Genomic DNA, 15,421 nt, shown 5'->3' with positions numbered 1-15,421 from the left:
CTTCTCCAGCTCATTTTACAGATGAGGAAACTGAGGAAAGTAGGGTTAAGTGACTTATTCAGAATCACACAGACTGGATTTGAATTCAGGTCTTCTTGACTCCAGGCCTCAAGTTTTATCCACTGGACTACCAATCTGTCCTATGTGCACTATACAGATTTTACAATCTATATGTTTTTATTTTGATATTATATATATATATATGCCTATATGTGTATACACACATGATATAAATTCTTTGTCCCCTTATTCTCTTGTTTTTCAATTCTCACAAAGCTTCTCAAATTTTTTGAATATTGTAACTTTAACAAACCACAGTTAGCATTTCATGGCAATTACTTCATCAACAGCAAAAAGGAAAATGTTCCCAAGGCCATAGCAACATATTAGAATGAATCATTTCCCATACAGCTAGAATAGAAATGAATTTATTCTGGGTTTTTTAAGGCCAAGGATTGGCAACAACTGCCCTCTATACCTTTGAAATTTATTGAGACTCTAACCAATGGAACATCTGAGTCTTTGAGTTTTAGTGAAAATAAATGAAGTGTATAACTGTATATCAACTCATTTCATTAACCACAAAGCCTTTTACATAAGATCTCGAGCCAGGAAAAAAAAAAAAAAAAACAAAGGGGTCCCCTCATTTTTACAGATTTAGAAATAGAGGAAAAGAGAGCAAAGTGATTTGCCCAAAAATATATTACTGGTTAAATGGCAGAACTGAGGCTGAAACTATTCTGTTTTCCTTCTTCTATACCAGGCCATGAATCTCTCATCTTCTTTTCCATTCTGATCTATATTTCAACCCTTCAAAATCAAGTTCTCCAAGCTTTCAAAGACAATAAGTAGCTGATCTGATAAATCCCTTCTTCTAATAGGGGAAAGCTCCTTTTCCCCCCAGCTAATATAAGGGAGGTAAAGCAAAGGGTAGAAGTCTCTGTCCAGCTCTAGGATTCTGCATTATGAATTGTAGCTGCTCCCCAGACCATTTTTCATCTTCTATATCCTTCCAAGTTGCTGTCAGGATTTGCCTTCATTCTAGCTCTGGGTTCCTCACCAACTGTATTAATCTACTTAGTAAGTCCTCAATGTATTCACCAGATACCACCTGAAGGCCTTAGGCTACCCATACCCTGGGATTGGCTCCTGCCCAAGTAGGAAATATAAGAAACTTTCAGGATGAGGTAGAAATTTCCTTCATTTATGATCTTATTGTGAGTGCCATGTCTGATTTCTGTCTTTCCCTCACCCATTCTAATGTCTCAATTGCTAATACTCAGTATATGTTTCTCTGCTTTTCTCGTTGCATGATTTCTTACTATGTTATTAAAATTTCTAGGCTCTTTGCTTTTTTAGAATAGTGTTTTATTTTTTTCCAATTACATGTAAAGACAATTTTTAACATTCATTTTTAAACCACTTAATAGTATTTTACTTTTTCCAATTACATGTAAAGATAGTTTTCAGCATTCATTTTTGTAAGATTTTGAGTCTTATTTTTTCTTCTCTCTCTGCAATTCCTTCTCCCCAAGACAGCAAGCAATCTGATATAGGTTCTATATATAATTGTTTTAATATATTTCTATATTAGTCATGTTGTGAAAGAAAAAAATTAAAGGAAAAATTTGACAGTTTTAATAAGATTGAGTTTCAATTTTTTCTCTCTCCCTCTTCCTCTTCCTACTTCCCTAAGATAGTAAGTAATTTGATATAGGTTATATATGTGCAATCAAGTAAAACATAGTTCTATATTACTCATATTGCAAAAGAACAAAAGGAAAAAATAGGGGAAAATAAAGTGAAAATACTATGTTTCAATCTGCATTCAGACTCTTATCAGTACTTTCTCTGGTTATGGATATTTTTCAGCATGAGTTCTTTGAATTATCTTGGATTGTTGTATTGCTGAGAAGAGGCTAAGTCTATCATAGTTGATCATCACACAATGCTGCATTTACTGTATACAGGGTTCCCCTATTTCTGCTCACTTCACTCAGCATCAGTTCATGTAAATCTTTCCCGGTTTTTCTAAAATCCATTGGGCTCTTTACTTACCTAGCTTTTGATCCCTAGGTCCATCTTGACTGCCAGTTTTCATCTGCCCCTGTGCCTGAGCCCTTTTATTCTTAGTCTTACTTTTCCTCTCTCTCAGGTATGGCTTGGCTTCTTGTTAAGGCAGTTTACTCACTGCTATATATACAGTTATACTATAAAAATACTATTTTGGGGCAGGGAAGTGTGAAAATAATATAATAAAGAAAAGGGGCATGTTGAATTTTGAGTGCAATTAAAATGTCTCTCCTCTTGAGGGTTTTGAAGGACTTTAGTTCAATCTACTCACTGATCTCTAAGAAAGATAATATAATTTAGACTACGTTGAGATGTATAGCTCCCTGGACTAGAGAAATAATGGTCCCATTGTACTCTACACTGATTAGAGCACATCAGGGCTATCATGTTCAGTTGTGGGTTCCACAGTCTAATAAAGATATTGAAAGCTGCAGTCTATCCAATAAGGGAAAACTGGGATGGTAACCACACTTAACAGGAAATCTTCACAATTAAGGCTCCTTAAAAGTAGAATGGAATAGGAAGGATAAAGAAGTTGTAGCATATGATTATAGTGGAATACTATTGTAATATAAGAAATGAAAAGCAAGATGATTTCAGAAAAACATGGGAAGACTTCCATGAAATGACACAAATTGAAGTGAGCGGAAACAAGAGAACGTTTTACATAGTATTGTGTGATAATCAGTTGTAAATGACATGTGTTGTCAGCAAAACAATGACCTAAGACAATCTCAAAGGACTTGTGATGAAAAAGACTCTCCACCTCCAAAAAAAGAATTGATATTCTGAATGCAGATCAAAGCATACTATTTTTCACTTTTATTTTTTTCACAGTGTTTTTTTTTTTCATCTATATTTTCTTTTACTACATGACTAATATGGAAATACATTTTGCATGACTGCACATGTACAACATATGCAACATATATCAAATTGTTTAAAACTAAGGGAATGGAGAGAGAAGGTTTGAAGGGAGAGAATTTGCAACTCAAAATTTTTAAAAAACAAATGTTAAAAAATATTTTACATGTAATTGGGGGAGAAATAAAATATTATTTAATTTTTTTTCTCAATAGTATTTTATTTTTCCAAATATACGAAAAGATAGTTTTCAATATCCATTTTTGTAAGACTTTGTGTTCCAAATCTTTCTCCCTCCTTTCTCTATTCCCAAAGACAGAAAGCAATCTGATATAGGTTAAATATATGCAATCCTTAATAAAATATTATTTGTAAAAAAAGGTGAAATGGAATTTCATAGGAGAGAGGAGGTACCCCCACTCTCTCCAATTGAAATCTTCAAGCAAAGGCTGAATAACACTAGTAAAATATAGGTAGCTCGCTTATTTAGTGGATAAAGTACTGATCATAGAATTAGGGAGAATTGAATTCATATCCCATTCTCAGATATCTATTAGTTGTGTGATGCTGCAGTGTCACTTAATCTGTTTTGCCTCAGTTTGCTCAACTGTAAAATAGTGAAAATAAACAGAATCTGCATCCCACACATTGTTGTAAGGATAAAATGAGGTATCTTTAAAATGTTATATAAATGCTAGCTAGTATTATTAAATGTGTTTTGAAGAAAACGCTTACTCAAATATTGATTAGACTGGATGTCTCCTGAGGGTCATTTTCAACTCCAAGACTCAATTATCTTGTGAAACAAAGGCCCAGAGATGTAAGTGACTTGCATATAAGTGCCTTGCCCTAGATACACAAATAGTTAAGATTTTCAGAATTAGACTCCCCCCCCCATTAAAAACAATGCTTAAAGCACCTACCAATTAGAAAAGGATAAAAATTACAATGCTCTATTTTCTATCAGAAAAAGTTAAGTACTAATAAATTGGCATTTTGTAAGATTTATTCTTGACAGAATTAAAACGTGTATTCCTTGTACTGTGATTATTTTTCTTCCATGAAGCTCTTTGGGACAATGAACAAACGTGATCTTTTCCTCGGATTTGTTGCATTTCTGTTTTACTATGTGGCAGCTTGTAATAGTTTATAGACAACCAGTCTCAAATCAGGACCACTTGAGTTCAAATGCCACCCACATCTGACTCAGTTTGACTGTGTGACCTTCAGCAAGACATTTAATATCTCAGTCCCTCCCTTCTTCCTTATATCAACTAAAGTTAATATGCAGCAGCTTTTTGATGGGTAATTTACTATACCAAAGAAGTCACAGATTTAGGTTTTTTTTTTTTAATCCTAATATCTTGTATTTTATTTTATCATTATTAGAGTATAAGCTCTATGAGGGCATGCAAAATTCTTTGCATGTCATAACAGGTTCTCCATAAATAAATTAACTTGTCCTTACAAAAAGGATGGTGCATATCTTGATATGCATACTTATATTCCAAAGATGCCTAGAATAGCAGAGGGAAATATTAGCCTTCTTAAAGTAAAATAACTGAATACAGCACATTATGCTAGCCACTTTAACCGAAATCCCCATACTAGTACCAAATTTCAGTCTCTTTTGTCCTTTTTCTATTTAACTTGTCTTTGTTTTCTTATTTATTTTACTCTAGGACTCTGACTGTAGTGGTGGCAGTCCAAAGTCTTAAGTAGTAGAAACTTAAGCACTTCCCAATTGTTTTATTGTTGGTCAAAATTTTGCTACCACCTAGTACTTCTTTCCTTATATTTATAACAATAAGGGCTTTACATGATGATCTCTAAGTTATCTTCTGTCTTTAAAGCCTGTGATCCTGCTGGCAGAGATCATACTATCAGGGCAAGAAACAGAGAATCTTTCTTATAAATAAGTATTTGCTTTTTGAGAGTAATAAGAGAATTACTGCCAGGACAATTTATTCATTTTTGTCCTTTTATAACAGTGTCTAGGGTAGCTCTAAATTTATTTAAGAGGACTTCCAAAGAAAAGGCTGCTAGATGCATGAGTACAAGAACTAGACTGAAGAGTCAGGAAGACCAGAATTCAAATTCCAGATCTGTACTATCTCTTAGTACAAATCACTTAGTAAATTATTAGCTATAAGATCTGGGGGTGTCACTTAAGCTCTTTTTTTTTCTCTCTTCAAGAATATTTTATTTTTCCCCAATAACATGTAAAGATAGTTTTCAATATTCATTCATTTTGTAAGATTTTGAGTTCCATGACTCTTTCCAACAATAAGATGACTGATGTCAGTTCCAATGATCTTGTGACAAAGAGAGCCATCTGCACCCAGAGAGAGGACTGTGGGAACTGAATGTGGACTAAAACATAACATTCTCACTCATTTTGTTGTATTCTTTTGCATTTTATTTTCTTACTCATTTACTTCCTTTTTTAAATCTGATTTTTTCTGTGAAGCAAGAGAATTATATAAATATGTTTATACATGTTAGATTTAATATATATTTTAAAATGTTCAACATATATTGGATTGCTTGAAGGAAGGGGTGGGGGGAAGGAGGAAAAAATCTGAAACACAATGTTATGCAAGGGCCAATGTCAAATTATCCATGCTTATGTTTTGAAAATAAAAACTTTAAAAATTGAAAACAAAACACAAAAAAAAAAGATTTTGAGTTCCAAATTTTTCTCTCTTCCTCCCTTAGCTGCCCCCCCTTCCCAAAATGCAAGCAATCTGATATAGGTTAAACATATACACTCAGTTTAAACATATTTCTACAGTAGTCATGTTGTGAAAGAAAAAATCAGAAAAAGGAAAAATCATGAGAAAGAAAAAGCAAACAAAAAAAGATGAAAATAATATGCTTTGATTTGCATTCAGTCTCCATTGTTCTTTCTCTGTATGCAGATGGCACTTCCCATCACAAGTCTATTGGAATTGTCTTGGATTACTGTGTGACTGAGAAGAGCTAAGTCTGTCATTGTTCTTGCTGGTTCTGTTCATTTCACTCAGCATCAGTTCATGTAAGTCTTTCCACACTTCTTTTTAAATCAATCTGCTCATTATTTCTTATAGAACAATATAACATTCCATCACATTCATATACCATAACTTATCTGGCCATTCCCCAATTGGTGGATAATTCACTTTCCTTGCTTCCACAAAAACGACTGCTACAAACATTTTTGCACATTTGAGTCCTTTTCCCTATTTTATGATCTGTGGGATATAGACCCAGGAGTGATACTTTTCCTTTCATATTAGCCAATCCATTAAGTGTAAGGTGGTACCTCAGACTTGTTTTAATTTGCATTTCTCTAATCAATAGTGATTTAGAACATTTTTCATATGACTATAGATGGCTTTAATTTCCTCATATGAAAATTGTTTCTTCATATTCTTTGATCATTTATCAATTGGGGAATGACTTATATTCTTATAAATGTGACTATTTTAGAAATGAAGCCTTTATTAGAAACACTGAGTACAAAAACTATTTCTCAGCATTCTGCTTCCCTTCTCATTTTGGTTGCATTGATTTTGTTGGTGCCACTTAATCTTTTGCCCCAATTTCCTCATCTGTAAAATGGGAATAAGAGTACCCACCTCACAGAGTTGTTGCAAGGATCAGATGATATAATATGTACTGTTTGCAAAACTTAAAGCTCTATATAAATGTTACCTACTGCTATTATGAAGTGCTATATTAAACTAGAAGTCATATAAAAGTCCTTTCATTTTAACATAAGGTTTGGACTTATGTCTAATTAAGTGCATCACCATAAAATCCTTAAGTACAACTCAGAGCTGGACAAGAAAAGCAGCTTCCTTATTGTTCTCCTTAGTAATATTATATCAAGATTTTTGGTCCTAAATTTTCCATTCCTGTGCAAATTCAAAACTAGGATGACTAGGGGGCAGTTAGGTGACACAATGGATAGAGAACCAGCCTTGAATTCAGGAGGACCCGAGTTCAAATACTTCCTAGCTGTGTGACCCTGGGCAAGTCACTTAACCCCAGCCAAAGGGGGGGGGGGAACTAGGATGATTTATGATTCTATGTGGAATTTGTGCCAAATAGTCCCAAATAGTCTCTGAATCTAGTGTTTAGTAATCAGTAAAAGAAAAAAATACTTATTGTAGTATCTTGAAAAACTTGCCTTTGGAACAGAAGAACAGTTAAAATCAATTGGCCACACTGCAAAACTATAAACAAAATTTCAAAATACTTCTTAAAGAAAGTATCTGAAACGATTGAAAGAATATTCAATATCTATGGTTGAACTCTATAAACATAATTCTTAAAAAATGATACCACCTAAATCAATTTATAGATTTAGTGTTAAATAAATTAAACTATCAATGAGATACTTTACACAACTAAAAAAAAAATCATAAAATTCACTTGGAAGAATAACAATTTTAAAATATCAAGACAAAGGATGAAAAAAAAATTGTAGGAATAAAAGATGAATAGCCCTCCAGACCTCAAATTATACCATAAAACAGTCTTTAAAACTGTTTGGTATTGATCGAAAAATAGAAGAGCAGACTGATAGAACAGACTACTCTATAGAGAAGAATTGCTTTCAATGACTCGTGTTTTATAAAGCCAATAACATAAATCATTTGGGGAAGAATTCTCTGACAAGAACTTCTAGCAAAACTGGAAGGCTGTTTGACAGAAATTAGGTTACACTAATGTTGTATACCATATAGTATTATGAGTTCAAAATAGATATATAACTTGAATGTTAAGAGTCACACACACAAAGAAAGAAAAATAGAGAATATGATCTGGTATCTTTCAAAATATATATATACAGAGAGAGAAAGAGAGAGAGAGAGAAAGAGAAAGAGAGAGAGAGAGAGAGAAAGAGAGAGAGAGAGAGAGAGAGAGAGAGAGAGAGAGCTTTAACTAGGAGGGAAGTTCTTAACCAAACAAGGGATAATCACAAAAAAATAGATAATTTTGATTATATGAAATTAAAAAGTATTTACACAAACAAAATAAATATAAATAGAATAAGAACAAAGTTATTAATGACCCTTCCCAATGTATTTTTTCATCAAATATCTTTGGAAGGTTAAGTCCAAGAGATACAATGTACAGTAATAGAGGATAATAATAATAATTATAATGTCACTTCAAAGATAGAAAGGTCCCCTGTATACCAAAATAGTCATAGCAGCACTTTTTGTGGTAGCAAAGAATTAGAAACAAAATAGATGCTGAGTGACTGAACGTTGTATATCAATGTAATGCAATACTGTGTTGTAAGAAATGATGAATATGATGAATACAGAAAAGTATATTAAGACTTTATAAGTACTGATGCAAAATGAAGCAAGCAGAACCAAAAAACTACATATGATGATTGCAACAATTTAAATGGGAAGATATAGAAACAATCACAAAACAATTGGGACTGAATTCTACAAAACTACAATGACCAAGTATAGCCCCCAAAGAGATTGCTTTTTTGAAGAGGTGATTAACTATAGATACAGAGAACTGCATATGATGTTAGACTTTTAAAATGTGCGTTAATATGTTTTACTTAATTTTCCTCCTCTTTTAAAAATTTCTAATAAAGGGAGTTTTAAGAGATGTTGTGGGAAACTTAGGTTACTCAAATACAAAAAAAATTATCCCTAGGATTGTTTTAATGATTAAAATGTCCATATTCTTTGACCTAGAGCTAGGTATATTCTCTAAAGACAAAAATAAAGGTACCCTGTACAATGAAATATTCATAGTTGCTGCTCTTGTGGTAACAAAGCACTTGAAACAAAAATGTCCTTTGATTGGGTCGTGGCTATAACTTTTGTGTAATAACAATAACTTAACACATAATAGTGTTTATTATGTACCAGACATTGTGCTAAGTTTTTTACAATTATCATGTCATTTGATCATCAAAACCAACCCTATGTCATTGATATAGATCCTAGGATCTATAAAATCTTCACTTTATAGATGGAGAAACTGAGGTTAAGTGACTTTGCTGGGGTTACACAGCTAGTAAATATCTGAGGCCAAATTTTAACTCAGATCATTCCTCAGTGATGAAGATATCTCATGAACGTAAACAAAAGTTACCAATAAATTAAAAAAACTGGCAGAGACACTCAGATGTATCACAGTCATTGTTTTCTTCAGACAAATAACAAGAATTCTAGGCATAATTGAGCTCCATGGTAGGCCACATAAGCAGTCACCATAGGTATAATAAACAGCAACAATTAAGGATCTGTTCTCTAACCACTACTATTATTAACTGGGTGAAAATATAGTAAGCAAATCAAGAGAATAATGACAATAACATAAAACAAAACAATACTCATGTCAAAATTCTGATAAATGAAATGATCAATCTCTACTGCAGAGGACTGAAAGTTAAACTTCCTTTCCCTGCCTTCAAGAAAGAGATGGTCAACTATACCTGTGAATGAAGAAACCTATTTTTCAGATAGAGCCATTGTATGAGATTATTTTGCTTATGAGTATCAGATGCCCATCAGTTGGAGAATGGCTGAATAAGTTATGGTATGTGAATGTTATGGAATATTATTGTTCTATAAGAAATGATCAGCAGGATGATTTCAGACAGACTGAGACATACACAATGTTAAGTGGAGTATTACCAGGAGAACACTGTACAAAGCAACAAGATTATATGACGATCAATTCTGACTGCACGGCTTTTTTCAACTGTGAGATGATTTAGGCCAGTTCCAATGATCTTGTGATGAAGAGAGCCATCTGCACCCAGAGAGAGGACTGTGGGAACTGAATGTGGATCGCAATATAGTATTTTCACTTTTTTATTGTTTTTTTTTGCTTGCATTTTGTTTTCTTATTTTTTTTTCCTTTTTGATTTGGGGTGTGTGTGTGTGTGTGTGTGTGTGTGTGCTGCATAATTGTGGAAATACATACAGAAAAATTGTACATGTTTAACATACTGGATAACTTGCTGTCTAGGGAAGAGGGAAGGGGGGAAGAAAGGGAAAAAAATTTTGGAACACAAGGTTTTGCATGGTGAATTTTGAAAATTACCTATACATATATATATATATATATATATATATATATATATTAATTATAGTTTTTTATTTACAAGATATATGCATGAGTAATTTTACAGCACTGACAATTGCCAAGCCTTTTGTTCCAATTTTTCCCCTCCTTCCCCCCTCCTCTCCTCCCCTAGATGACAGGTTGACCAATACATGTTACATATGTTAAATATACATATGTTTTGAAAATAAAAAGCTTTAATAATAAAAAGGAAATTGTTTTGTTTAAATTGACTCCCTGGTTACAAGAAAGAGTTTTACTGAAACAGAGATAATTTGAGAATTGAAGAGATACAAAAAAGGGGGAGAAAGCATTGATAAGCCATTTGAGTGTTTTGTTAAATACTGTTTATAAATGTACATATTTTTCATGTGAAAAAATTTCATTTTCCATACCACCAGAAATTCATTTTGTTAAGCCCTAAGTGTTCAAACTCTCAAAACTTCTACTGTTCTATAACAGACAAATGGAACCATTTCAGTTTTAGAGGAATCCAACTTTCAAACTTGGACTAGGATATACCCCAGCTTATCCTAGTTCTGAACATGAATTAAGCTAAGCCAACACAGTTTCCCAACTGAATGTTCCAAGTGTATCATGAATGCTATTTATATTCAACATGCCTAGTTTTAATACTGAACTTTTACATAATACAGAAATGTTTGTACAATAAATACTCCCCCCTTCCCTCCCTACAATGCAATAGTGAAAATTTTCCATACTTTTTTTTTTTTTTTAACAAATATCAAATTCTATCAGATGGATAAGGTAGCAAAATGGGTAGCTAATGAGACAGAGACAGTTAGTTTAGATAGAAATTGATAGGTGGATGGAAAGACTGATAGCTATTTTTAGCTATAGATTACAGACTCGTAGGTAAGTAGGTAGGTAGGTAGATAGATTGATAGACTGACAAAGTTGGAGAGAAAGAGAGTAGAATAGATGGATAGATGGATAAATGGAAGGATAAATCTTCAGAAATACAGAAAATTGGCAGCACTTTTATCACAATACAGATCACACTATCACAGTACATTTTAATTTCTCTTTTGGTAGAATCAATAAGAATAGTGGGAAAGGGATGAATAATCACTTAATATTTTTAGAGAACAATAGATTCTTAGACTAGAATCTGAAATTTCAGATAAAAATAGAATATTACTTACCTTCCTTTTTTAGAAAAAAGCATCATCTTTTTATCTTTTATCTATACTTTCTTCAAGCATATAGGTTAAGATTGTGTAAATTCAAAAGATTAAAAAATGGGATTTTTGGTCCTATTATACAGACTCTATTATATATATTATTCAATTTTGTTTACAAGGTATATTCAGCCAAAGGTAATCTTACATTGTTTTTGAAATTTTTTCATATTGCATGTAACACTTAAGAATTGAACTGAAAAGCTTAAAGAGCTGTAACTTATACTTTGCTAACAGGCTGTTATAACCAGCTAAAATATTGTCTCAAGATTATCATCCCATATTAATTTTCCAAAACTAATGGATTAAGAGAGCATTGTACACAGCAACAAGATGATTATATGATGAACTATAATGAACTTGGTCCTTTTCAACAATGAGGTGCTTAAAGGCAATTCCAGTAAACTTGTGATGGAGAGAACCATCCAGAGAGGGCTATGGAGACTGAATGTGGGTAACAATATAGTATTTTCATCTTTTTTGCTGCTGTTTGAATTGGTTTTGTTTTTTGCTGAGCATAATAATTGTGGAAATATGTTTGATAGAACTGCACATTTAACTTATATGGGATTACTTGCTGTCTAGAAGGGAAGGAAGGTGGGGAGGGAGGGGAAAATTTTGGAGCACAAAATTTTGCAAGGGTAAATGTTGAAAACTATCTTTGCCTGTAATTTTAAAAAATAAAAATTAAAACAAACAAACAAATAAAACTAATGGATTGAGAATGAGGCCTGGAGTCAGAAAAACATTCAAATTTAGCCTCAAACATGTACTGTATGACCTTGGACAAGTCATTTAATCTATTTGCCTAAATTTCTTCAACTGTAAAACAGATAAGCACAGCGTCTAAGTGACATTGTTGTAAGGATCAAATGAGATAATGTTTATAAAGCACTTAGCAAAATACCTGGCATGTGTTGTTACCAGTCTGTAGCTACAGCTATATCTGTTTATTCAGCTATCAGTCTGTATTAGTTGTGTCTAATTCTTCATGACCCCAATTGGGGAAAGATACCAAAGTGATTTGCCATCTTTCTCCAGCTTTTTTGACAGATGAGCAAACTGGAGGCAAACAGGGAAGAGATTTGCCCAGGTTCACACAGCTAGTCAGTGGCAGAGGCCAGGTTTAAAGTCAGATCTTCCTGACTCCACTCTTGTCACTCTATTCATTGTACCAGTTGTCCCTCAGTGTTAAATACTTATTCCCTTCTCCTTTCTTAGCCTGACATTTAACAAAGATCTTTTTTAAAAATATATTATATTTTCCCCCAGTTATATGTAAAGAAAGTTTTTAGTATTCATTTTTACTAGATTTTTGAGTTCCAAATTTTTTCCCTTCTTTCCTTCCCTCTTCTGAAGATGGTAGTAAGTTTGATATAGTTTATACATGAGCTATAATGTTAAATATATTTCCTTATTAGTCACAGCTATGAAAGAAGAAAGCAAAAGGAAAAAAAAAACACAAGAAAGAATAAAGTGAAAAAAATATGCTTCAATTAGCATTCAGAGTTCATCAATTCTTTATGTGGTTATGGACAGCATTTTCCTTCATGAGTTTTTTGTCACTAGGAGCTAAGTCATTCATAGTTGATCATCACAAAATGTTGCTGATACTATGTATAGTGTTTTCCTGGTTCTGCTCATTTCACTTTGTGTACCAGGTTCATACAAATCTTCCCAGATTTTTCTGAAATCTGCCTGTTCATTTCTTATTGCACAATAGTACCCTATGACATTATACACCACAACTTGTTCAGCCATGCCCTAATTGATGGGCATCCCCTCGATTTCCATATTCTGCCACCTCACAAATCGCTGCTCTATTTTTGCACATGTAGGTCCCTTTTCCCTTTTTTATGACCTCTTTCAAATACCAAGTCTGGAAACAGACCTGGTCGTAATACTTCTGTTTCAAAGGGAGTGCACAGTTAATAACCCATTAGGCATAGTTCCAAGTTGTTCTCCAGAATGGATGAATCAGTTCACAAATCCAACAAAAATGAATGCATTAGAGTCCCAGTCTTTCCACATTCTTTCCAACATTTATCACTATTTTTTGTCATGTAACAAATCTGATAGGCATGAGGTGGTATCTCAAGAGTTGTTTTAATTTGCATTTCTCCTAATCAAGTGATTGAGCATATTTTTCATATGACTATAGATAGCTTAGATTTCATCTAAAAAACAGCCTGTTCATACCCTTTGCATTTATCATTTGGGGAATGAGTTAACACAGTATTTTGTATCTATTCTCAGTAATATTCTAGTTATATTCTGCAAAATAAAATTTGCATTCCTGATAAACAATTCACTCTTCCCCATGGACTTTTAAAATAAAAAATGATTCAGAAAGACTTCAACTAAAACCAGCTGGATTTGAATCCTGCTTATATACCACTTGTTCATCCTTTATTTTTGAAGATTACCAATGATATAATGGAGTAACCAATGGCATCATGGAGTGATAACTTTTAAGAATGAACTGGTTTAGAGGCTAAACTGCACAAAGTCACCAATCCCACTCTCTTCCAGATTAGAGTCCAATGGCAAGACAAAAGTCAGAATGGCTGGCAGTGACCTTGAATGCAGTAAATAACCTTGGCATCTTTGATGTCTGAACAAGCACTAAGTATTCCACAACACCTATTTTTCACTGCCTTCATGGCCACTGAAATAAGTTGTTCTCATCTGCTCATTCACCTAGGGGAAGTCTTCACATCACCCTAATTCACTGATAGGTTTGAGTTCTATCAGTTACTCTTCAATCTGAGTTCTGTCAATTACTACCCTTCAATCTGGTTTAGTCCATCTGCCAAGATGATTTCACTAGGATATGATCACTGTTCACTTTTTTCCCCTTCCTTTCATTCCCTCCTTTTCTTCATTCCTTCCTTCCTTTTCTCCTTTTTTTCTTTTCTTCATATATCTGAACCTCTAGATTCATTCTGAGTTTATACCATCTAACTGACCAGATGCCTAAGAGGTTTAGGGGAATTCTACAGAAGCAATTCAAAAATAATTAGTATGAATCATGGAAATTACAATCCTTTTCCCAGTTTCCTTTCTAGCTCCCCTTTTCTATAGATGTCAATAAACTACAGGGAGAGGAAGAGTCAGGAAGAGTATACAGGGCAGGTAGGTGGTACAGTAGATTCAGTGCCAGGCCTGAAGTCAGAAAGACCTGAATTCAAATCTATTCCCAGAAGACTGGCTATGTGGCTCTGGGCAAGACACTAGCTCTGTTTGCCTCAATTTCCTCAAATGTAAAATGAACTGGAGAAGGACATGGCAAACTACTTCAGTGTAGCCTGCAGGCTATATAGTTCAAATTTTCATTTCAACTGATTTGCCCAGTGCTACAGGGGTAGCACTAGTAGTATCATACTAGTAGTATCAATCAACAGGTATTTATTTAAGCACTTAATGTGCCAGGCATTGTGCTAAAGATACAAGACCCAAATCCCAGATAACAAAAATTATCACTTTTGATCATTTAAAAATTCCATTTCCTTATGTTTTTAAGCTTCCCCTATTGAACAAGTAACATTTGATAACCTCAATACTGTGTTATTACCAAATTATGGTTTGAATTTTTTAAAGTTCCATTTTAATCTCACAGAAGAAAAAGATAACAAAAATGCAGTTTGGTTAGCTTCTGAGACCAGGGGTTACATTTGGTTAGTGTTGAATTAGGCCCTCCCTATATAGCAGTTTTCATGATGTTATGACCCAAATGTGAATTTGATTATTACAAAAGTGATCCTGTTGATCTTTGCTGCAAATAAGCAAACTTATTTACTATCCAGGATTAGATAAGCACCCACTAGTCAGATTCTAAAGAAGTCACATTCACTTATTTGAAATTATAAATGTGGGTGAAATTTGATATAGTTCATTTCATCACAGCCTGTGATATAATCAGAAAAACACTGATACAATAATACAACTATAAAACAATCAGAGAGAAGGGGCACATTAAAAGTAATCTCAGAATTTAATTTTTTTTCCTGTCTTAGCTGATATTCTTGACCTGTTTCCATATTAGATAGGCCAGATCATGTTTAAACACAAATCTACATTCAGGCCACAAGGCCACAAGATTTTTTTTTTTTTTTTTTTTTTTTGCTGAAGCAATTGGGGTTAAGTGACTTGCTCAGGGTCACACAGCCAGGACATGTTAAGTGTTT

The sequence above is a fragment of the Sminthopsis crassicaudata genome, chromosome 3 (genome assembly GCF_048593235.1).
Source record: "Sminthopsis crassicaudata isolate SCR6 chromosome 3, ASM4859323v1, whole genome shotgun sequence".
Lineage (NCBI taxonomy): Eukaryota > Metazoa > Chordata > Mammalia > Dasyuromorphia > Dasyuridae > Sminthopsis > Sminthopsis crassicaudata.
Note: the sequence above shows the minus strand (reverse complement) of the source record.